The sequence below is a fragment of the Berghia stephanieae genome, chromosome 10 (assembly GCF_034508935.2).
Source record: "Berghia stephanieae isolate SIO BIC M18660-M18661 chromosome 10, UCSD_Bste_1.3, whole genome shotgun sequence".
Lineage (NCBI taxonomy): Eukaryota > Metazoa > Mollusca > Gastropoda > Nudibranchia > Aeolidiidae > Berghia > Berghia stephanieae.
Window position 1 is genome coordinate 23,384,443 of NC_088369.1, and position 10,213 is coordinate 23,394,655.

The 10,213-nt window shown below is 38.9% G+C and overlaps 1 long non-coding RNA gene across 1 annotated transcript in view; it reads right to left on the minus strand.

Annotated features, from left to right (window-relative positions):
* Positions 1–8,007, minus strand: part of LOC144980836 (uncharacterized) — a 94,319-nt gene extending 86,312 nt beyond the window's left edge. Inside the window, exon 1 of the long non-coding RNA XR_013646973.1 lies at positions 7,608–8,007. This is a non-coding gene — a long non-coding RNA (uncharacterized LOC144980836). The remainder of the gene's footprint in view (positions 1–7,607) is intronic.
* Between the last annotated feature and the right edge of the window lie 2,206 nt (positions 8,008–10,213).

Genomic DNA, 10,213 nt, shown 5'->3' on the forward strand with positions numbered 1-10,213 from the left:
GTGTGAACAGGAATAGGTACAGTAGATTGTAAAGCCACGGTTACACGAAATGGGGCAACACTTTCATCATTAAGATGACTGGAGGGGAAAAAAACAATAGTGAAGGGATCAGATCACGTGAAAGGAGAGAATTGACTTATTTATAAAATGGCAAAATAAGGAAAATCCTAGAAATAGGAGAGCTGTTTCTAGGGAAAATGGCGACACAGTTAACAGTTAGACATTCTGATCACATGAAGGAAAAAGGAGGAGAAGAAGAAGAAGAAGAAGAAGAAGAAGAAGAAGAAGAAGAAGAAGAAGAAGAAGAAGAAGAAGAAGAAGAAGAAGAAGAAGAAGAAGAAGAAGAAGAAGAAGAAGAAGAAGAAGAAGAAGAAGAGGGTGACGGAAAAGAAGAAGAAGAGGAGTGGAGACGGAGGAAGAGGAAGATGATGATGATAATGACAACATATGCACCGATATCAACACGTACCTGCTCAGGGAGGTCAAGGGTCAAACTCGCCTAAATACATTAATAATCTACCAGGATAAAAACGAAACGACCCCTTGCAAATCGTCTCTCATTATTACACAATAAAAAACGGAGTTTTCCAGCCTGGGGGGGGGGGGGGTGTATCATTTCGTCAGGGGATCGGAGATTCCGTATCGAATATTAAACAGCGTGGATAGCTCATAGGGTCGAGTCACGATCTCACTGGCCAGGCGGAGTTGTCGTTCCAGTAAGGTCGCGGGTTCGAGCCCCCACCGCCGTCGCATAAGTTTTTATTCTCTGTTGTCTTCTGGCACTTTCCCACTCACGCCATTTCTTGTTATTTTAGCTAACTGTCGTTCCCTGGTAAGACACTGTATTTAACCATATGTAGCACGGTGGTATGAAACTCGCTTTCGGATCGGAAGGTCCTGGGTTCGAGACTCTTTACTTACATTCTCTCACCGTACTCAGGTGTAAAATGAGTACGGCAGTCATAAATAATAAAATAACATTCCCTTTATTCATCCCATAGGGGAAGTTTGTCTCTAGGGTCGGTTCCAAGGGAAGACTGGAATAACCCAGGCATCAGCCGCAGTGCAGTGCAGCGCCGCAAACTGAGCTAGCGCGAGGTGACTTGCTCAATCAAGGCCACACAGCGCAGCGGCGGGGCGGGGAGGATCGAACTCGGTACCTTTCGAGTCCGAAGCAGCAAGGGACCATGCCGTACCGCTGAGCCACGCACGCTGGTTGCCCCCAGCGGTTGACAGGTGAAATCAGTTCAGCGCAGTGTGCTGTATGTACTATCTGTTTGCCTTGCCTTGCCCCACGGGGACAGATTGTATCGGTGACACAGGTTTGTTCCGCGTCGTCTGTTCAGCAATGAGTAACCCCGTCGGAATTTCCCCTTTTTTATGTTATTTTATAACAGTCAGCAATCACCACCACGTCACTCTCCCACTCTCCACAACTCTGGTTATCTTTGTGTTGTTTTGGTTTAATTTTCGGGGGGGGGGGGGGGGGGGGGGGAGGTTGTGTTTTTGTTTTTCGGGGTTTTTTGTTGATTTAAATTTTTTTCGGGGGTCTACTCGATCGATAACCCAGATTGCTATTCAAAAATCGAAAATAAATAAACAAATATAACATAATATGCTCCGTGAACCCAGCACGTGGCAAAACAAACTTATCAAAACAACACGGCGACGTGTTGATTCCCGTCACTGGGCGGGGTTGGTGTTTCTTCTGTCTTCCGTAGAACTTCTTTGGTCTTGGCAGACTCGGCTTCTCCCAAACGTTATTTCTGCCGTACTCTGGAAAAACCCATAATATTGTAAAATTTGGCCAGAAAACGCGTCCTTCAAATTTCGATCGATTTAAATGACCCTCATATTGGCAAATAATACTCTCAAACCTGGGACTGCAGTACGGCAAATTTAAAATGCCATTATAGCTACTACTTATATTATGGTTTTGCGCGCGCGCGTGTGTGTGCGTGTGCGTTCTGTATACTTTCGCAATTTTTAAAAAGAATATTTATTTATTTTTATATTCATTTCTTTATCGTCTTCTTTATTTTTTTTTAATTTATTCTTATGTCGGCTATTTCTATACAACGACATATAAATAGAGACAGTACGACCCATACACAAACAATCCCAGATATAGATAGAGACGTTACAGCCCTTGATTTTCCCCACGGACCAGACAAAACACGCAACCCCCCCCCCCCCCCCCCCCCCAAAAAAAAAAAAAGAAGCATTCTCATTTTCAAAGTGTATTTTTCACGTATCCAAATTAATAACTAACCCCCCCCCCCCCCCCCCCCCCCTCCGTGCTTCCACCAGCTCATTATACCCAGTGTTTACGAAACAAGTCACGGCCGCTAAGCTTTATCGCCTCTAAAGATGCACAAAGAAATCATTCTGAAACCCACCACCCGGAATAGCCGATAAGACAATGATTTAAAAAAGTGTTTATTTTTGTACATTCTACAGGTCGAAGGTCAAGGTGACCTCGCCCAATTGTTATTCTATCTAAACCACTACAAGCCAGAATCGGTTTCACCCGAGAGTTCAACCGTGTCGGATTTTACTATAGATAACACAGGACTAGTCTGTGGGTTTTACTTGAACTCGATAGCAGACTATCGCGTCTTCATCAGAACCAAGAGCGGTTGACAACAAATGACGCTGTTGTTGCTTTCTTAGGGAAAATTACTGCATATTAATAAATGTCTATTTTATCTTTGAATCTCATTCTTTAAAAATAATCCATACCTACAAAACATCAATTAATAAAATCGTTTACTTCATCATTACAAGAGGCTTCAACAGTCGTGATGTCACTTCCCTTGTAATGACGCATAGTAACTTAGTAACTGGTTCTAAACTATCGGAACAATGGCGGATGCCCTCATAAAATACTTCTCCGACGAGCAAAAACGTGCATCCAGAGAGGAAAAATCATTATAAATCTGATCATGTTTTGACTTTTATACATTCTGATAACATGACATTGACATGTGAAGAATTTATAGCCAGCATGAATAATAAAAAGTACCGATTTTCTTTGTTTTAGAACCAAGCTGCTTGTTGCCGGGCGGACGTGACATCAGACTATTGAATCCTATTACCTATATAATCTAAACATGCCAATAATTTATATTATGTTATTTTTCTCAGTTAATCAACAATTTTATCATACGGTATCTACTTCTTAGCTTTGTACGAAATTTATTTTCTTATATGTTGACATCAATATACACTTTACTAGATATTGATATTCTACATATTACAAAGTCTTGCTCTACCACAATGGCTTACTTATATTATTATGTTAATGTATGTATCATTGTCGGCATTTTATACGTCCCTACAAAAAATTCCTTTTTGGATGAATAAAGAACATTATTATTATTTGGCAAAAACGACAGCAGTGAAACCCAGTCCAGTGACTGAACCCTGAAGATATATCTTATCCTATCTTTATTCAGAGTTGAATGAATTGAATTTCAGTCTTGCCGTTAATGGGTTAATATTATATTTCCAAGCATAGGCAAAAAAAGGTCGTCGCATGAACAATTTCGCACCCCCCCCCCCCCCCCCCCCCCCCCCCCCCCCGCCTCTCTCTCTCTCTCTCTCTCTCTCTCTCTCTCTCTCTCTCTCTCTCTCTCTCTCTCTCTCTCTCTCTCTCTCTCTCTCTCTCCCTCTCTCTCTCTCTCTCTCTCTTCCCAGTCGCTATCTCCGAAAACAAAACAAAAACACCACAAGATATGATTCATTCAATCTACAGACACCACATCATTATTTCCATTATTTTGTTCAGGCTTCTGTTGTTGGAGAAGAGTAAAAGTTATCATCATCATTATTGTTATTATTATTATTATTATTATTATTATTATTATTATTATTATTATTATTATCATCATCATCATCATTAATATTTTCATCATCGTCATCAATAGTTTTATTATCGTGTTATAACCAACGTTTAGTGTTGCCAATTTAATGAACGTTTACACAAACACATAGACTGACCCCTATCGGAGTGTTGAACTCCAGTGAAAGGACATTTCATTATGTACTTTAATTATTTTCCACTTTGTGATTTGAAAATATATTGAGGATTTATAACATAGACTGAATTCTGTAAATATACGGAAAATTGGCATCTCTGGACACCATCCAAAACGCTACTGGAATCAATGGGAGTCAGGCGAGCACAGCAGCATCACACGAGGACTACACGCGTGTCACACCACGATACATACACACGGGAAGACAGATTATGACATATTTATAGATTATAATGATTATATACGAACATACAGTGACCCTGGATCACACACACACACACACACACACACACACAATCACACACGACTCTATCAAACAACAATTGATTGTTAGCCTAAGATTGAATAAACTTTGAAAATTTGTTAAAATGTGTAGCGAGCATGGAGAATGCCAAGAACCGACGTGCACTTATTTGCAGGTCTGATAACCAAATTCCTTATGGGTTCATTGTTGTAATGGAAATCTTTAAAAACGACGCAAAATATTATTGTCCAATACAACAATGTTACTCTAGGTCAATAGGGGCGTTCGGATGTCAGACCTGCATATATGTACACGTCGCCAAGAAACCATGTTATGACAATCAGAATTAAAACAACTTTTACAATAAATTGATGAAATTAGATTCTTATGACAAAAAAAAACGTACAATCTCATAGAAAAAGCTTAGAACCTTACAAAGGAAAAAAAAACAAAACAAACAAACAAACATAAAGCCATTATTTATATTGACATAGCCCCTACAGTTGGCAGTCCTACTACACACACAGAGAGCACACTACCTACAGCCGTGTCAAAACCACACCAAAAAAAAAAAAAAACCAATAATGGCAATGCCCTGTCTTGATCGATAGGGCGTTATGCAACAATCGTGATAATGAACTTGGTAGAGTTTGACTTGAGTGGAAAAGTACGATTGTACCGTGCAGGTAGTCAGTGTGCTGTGTGCTGTCCATCGCCATGCATTGGATCCACTATAGATTTATATATATATATATATAACATTAATAGATGCTCAACGGAGACGAAGAAGAAGAAGAAGAAGAAGAAGAAGAAGAAGAAGAAGAAGAAGAAGAAGAAGAAGAAGAAGAAGAAGAAGAAGAAGAAGAAGAAGAGGAAAAAGACCAACAAAAAAGAACAAACAAACAAAAAACACACCTACACAAAAAAGGCAAATAGAACTGATAACGACAGAACCATTTAAAAAAATATAATATATTATGGTGCCGATCTAAATATAGTCTCAACAATTATTCGGCCATTTAAAAACAATAATTAATTCATATCTACAAAACGCTATCATAATAATTGGCGTCACCGAATTTGGCGACTAATGCTAGCAGCCGTTGGTTAACCATAATTAATTAAATTGACATAATATTCCTTTCCTAAAAGTGTACACACGCAATGACGCATACACATTTCCCGTGTGCTGACATTTTATGATACAATTAATAGATTATCTCACAATCTACGCGACTATAATGGTGTATAGGTTTGATGGCTGAACAAAAGTTATGGGCTCATCAAATGAAATTAACATTATTGTTATAGAAAGTATTGTGAGTGGCAATAAGAGTGCAGTAGTGGTAGTAGTAGTAGTAGTAGTAGTAGTAGTAGTAGTAGTAGTAGTAGTAGTAGTAGTAGTAGTAGTAGTAGTAGTAGTGGCAGTAGTAGTATTAGTGGTGGTGGCAGTAGTATTAGTGGTGGTGGCAGTAGTAGTAGCAGTGGTGGTGGCAGTAGTAGTAGTAGTAGTAGTAGTAGTAGGAGGAGGGGGAGGAGGAGGATGTTTATCACAACAGCAAAGTTGAATCTCATTCATCCACTCCATCAAGACCTCGATAAAAAAAGAGATAAAATTTATAATTGCTTTACCAAAAACTTTGCCTGCTTTTCAAATTAACGTATTCCTGCAACCGCCACTGACATTACAAACAGTTAATACGCCTAGTTAAAAAGGAGCTCTTACACACTGACTGTACACCTGGGTAGTTACCCACCTGGAATTAAAATCAAACCTTTTTTTAATCTTAATTGCGAATCCAATTAGGGACTTCATTCTGTTAGCGTTGTCACACCCAAGGTCAATTTCTCCCTTTGGATATAAAAACGATAAGAATTGAATTGTAAGCTTCAATGTATTGCACGAAGACAGATATTGTGGACATCCACAGCAGCTATCTGTCTTCATCTAATAAATTGAAGCTTACAATTCAATACTTATCTTTTGAAATTCTACGCTACTCTAGAGTGTTTCCTGGCACCAAACTGCGTTCATATAAAAAAAAAAAATTGAGCTTTTATATAGCGCAATATCCACTTAACGTGCTTAAAGCGCTTTACAAGGGGGCCCTGGCCAACAACAGCATTTAACATTTAGGACGGGACATGACGCCTGCTAGGCGATATTACAATATTTTTTCGGACAGAGACAACGCTGTTAATGGCCAGGTACTCATTTTACATCTGAGTACGGTGAGAGAATGTAAGAAAAGAGCCTTTTCCAAGGACTCAACATAACAATGCGCCGAGTCAATTTCTCCCTTTGGATATAAAAACGATTAAGATTTTTTTTTTTTTTTAATCTTTATTTTTTCATCCAAGCCTCAAGCAGCAACAGTTTCATTATGTCTTTGGATAAATAAAACTTAAATTCAAGGTGCGCAACTATGCAATGTTACTGTTTGTGGTGTAAGTGGTAGGCGCAAATGGAATTTCTCCCTGGAAAGATAATATTGTTCTTCCCCCCCCCCCTCCCCCTCCGTCACCTTCCACTCCCAGATATGAACCATTTAGTCAACCCTGAACAAATTTGTTAAAAGTTTAAAAAAATAAAAATCTGAAACAAGAAAACAGTGATCACAAGAGCTTGCATCCACAAGGAAGTTGTAGCAGTCTAATAACCGAACAGATCAGGGACTTGTTTTAAAATAAAGATCCATTCTATAAATATAAATAGGACATGTTGCTATTTGTAATTTTGAAATGCGGGGTAACTAAAATTCGCGACTGCAATTCGTCAACGTCTGGATGTGTCTAACTATCCGATTATAATCTCACTCATATCAGCCCACCTCTGCTTCACATAATTATGTAAACAGTGTTGTTACAGAAAAACAAAGATATTTAAGTGTGGTAGTGTGTTCATAAAAAGGCCATTGAAAAAGAATATAAAATCATGAAACTTGACTACGGGTGATATCAAGTTGATTCAAGATATGTGAAAATAACCCCTACAACTACTTCGTGAGCCAGATTGTGAGCTTACGTTTGTTAGGTCAAACTCTAATTAATGAAAGGGTTTTTATTGTGAAATTATTAATAAATACAACTATTTAAATTGAAGAAAAATCTTTCATTTGGTATAAATTTGATGACCATACGGACGGTGAGAGATCTGGGCGTTTTCTTAGTGAGTGGAGAAAAAAAATTGTGGCTTTGTTTGGCCAGCCTGTTGCATCACGATTGAACAGGTCAGAAAAAGATCGACATAAAAATAAAAATAACAATTAGAATATAAACAAACAAACGAAACAAATTCGTTGATTATCATAAGCATTACTCACCGATCACAGGTGAAAGTGGAATGACTGATTACAACAATGTTCAATTTTGGAAAGAAGGAAAAAAAATCAACCCTACTTTCATTCAATGTCAGAGCAACAGCTGTGGAATTTCCGAACGAGTGAACAGATGTGTGGTGAGATGAATTCGAATTCTTGTACAAATCCTTTGTGAGAATCGATCAAAATGAACATTAAACAAAATACAATATAAACATAAAAAACTACAAATGTATACAATGGAAAACAACAATATCCTGAAGAATTAATCACAAAATATCCATTAAATGTTGGTAAAATATGGAAACAACCTCGCCCTCGAACTCGAATGATGATGGTGGTAGCGGTAGCTCGAGTCAGTCGGCGAATCGGTCGAGTTGAAACGGCTTGCCGTTGTACTCTCTTTTTTTCCACCAGGAAACAACACAGCACAGCCAAGGGCGAAGGAAAGCTGTGTGCGCATGGCCTCATTAGGTGGTCAAAAATAGGTTAGTCACACACACACACACACACACACACACACACACACACACACACACACATTAGTCTCTGTTCAACGTAAAACGTTACCGTTACTCTCTCTCTCTCTCTCTCTCTCTCTCTCTCTCTCTCTCTCTCTCTCTCTCTCTTTCCCTGTCTTCTCTCTGCTCTCCCTCCCTTCTCGGTCTTTCTTCCTGTCTCTCTCTTCCCATCTAAACGTCTCTCTTCTTTTTCTCCCTTTCTCTCCTTGTGTCTCTTCCTTTCTCTCCCCCCCCCCCCCCTTTCCCACTCTCTTTCTCTTTCTTGCTTGTGGATTACATTCGGTTATCAGACCTGCAGACACGTGAACGTCGCGCAATGTTGGTGCTATGCGTTAATGTAAAATACACACAACATCCATCAGCCGGATATGACATACCGACACACAAAACTATGAATAACTTGGATCTTTTATAGTCTGATATAATTCAGTGAGAACTAATCACCAAAAATGACTGTTTAAAAACAATAACAAAGAGTTGAGAGATGTCAATTTCGTTCCTTCTATATGATACTCAACGCAGATGGGAAGTGAATTATAAATGATAAGAAAAGGAAAGTTGACCTTGTATGCCGTTTGTGCTATGTGGTCATATGGTATGACACTCGCTTTCGAATCGGAAGGTCCTGAGTTCGAGCCTAGCTCGGCGCATAGTTCAGTCCATGGAAAAGGTTCTTTACTCACCTTCTCTCACCGTCCTCAGGTGAAAAATCAGTACCAGGCTGTTAGCACCGTTGTCTTTGACGGAAAAAAAATGTTTGTAATATCGCCATGTTACGTTGGTCAGGGACCCTTTGTGAAGCGCTTTGAGCACCTTTAGTGGATATTGCGCTATATAAAATCTCAAGTTTGTTGCCGAACTCTGTAAAAAGACGTATTAAAAATTAGGTCAGAAAACTCGTCCTTAGAATATCGATCAATTTAACTGATCCTCATTTTAGCAAAAACTTTCAAACCTGAGACTTCTCGAATCCATGGCGAGACAAGACGCCAGGAGACTGTAAAACTGTCAAGTTTTTTTTCTTTTCTTTTTATTTTCCTATCTTTTGAAACATTTGTCTATTTTCGACAAACGAAACTCTGTTCACGGCGAGATACCCATTTACACCTGAGTACGGTGAGAGATTGTGTGTAAAAAGTCTTTTTTTTTTTTTTTGTTCAAGGACTCAACGTTGAGAACGGGATTGATTCGAACCGGGCCTAAAAAGCACTTCGATAGCGAGTACCATACCACTAGACCACAAGACAACAAATCCATTTAAAAAAAACACTTTTTTCTTTTACCCTCCCTAGATATTTATTTTTTTAGTCTGTTTATCTTTAAACCGACGACCTATTACAACAAACGATTCCTTTGCCGTATTCTGGAAAAACCCAAATGTAAGAATTTGACCAGAAAACTCATCCTTCAACAAATATCGATTGATTTAAATGACCATCATCGTGGCAAAAACTCTCAAACCCGAAACTTCGACGAAGTCTCGGGTTTGAGAGTTTTTGCCGAGATGTGGGTCATTTAAATCGATCGATATTTGAAGGGCGAGTTTTCTGGCCAAATTTTTTAATAATATGGGTTTTTCCAGAATACGACAGTCCTGGCCTAAAGCATAAATAGATTGTGGGCTGTCAGAACAAGTAGTATGAGATTTTACAGCCATACTTTGAAAAGAGAAGAAATAAAAAGACGTTTTTTTTTTTTGTTTTTTTTTTTTGTTTTTTTTTGGTCAGAAAACTTGTCCTTTAAATAACGATCGATTAAAATAACCCCATCTATCTGGTCAAAAACACTCAAACCTTGGACCTCCTTGAAGTCTTAAGCTTGAGCTTTTATATAGCGCAATATCCACTAAACGTGCTCAAGGCGCTTTACAAGGGGTCCCTGTCAAACAGCAACATTTAACATGTAGGACGTGGCATGACGCCTGTTAGGCAATAATATTACAATTTTTTTCGGACAGAGACAACGCTGTTAACGGCCAGGTACTCATTTTACACCTGAGTACGGTGAGGAGAGAATGTGAGTAAAGAGTCTTTTCCAAACTATGCACCGAGCGAGGCTCGAACCCAGGACTATCCGATCCAAAAGCGA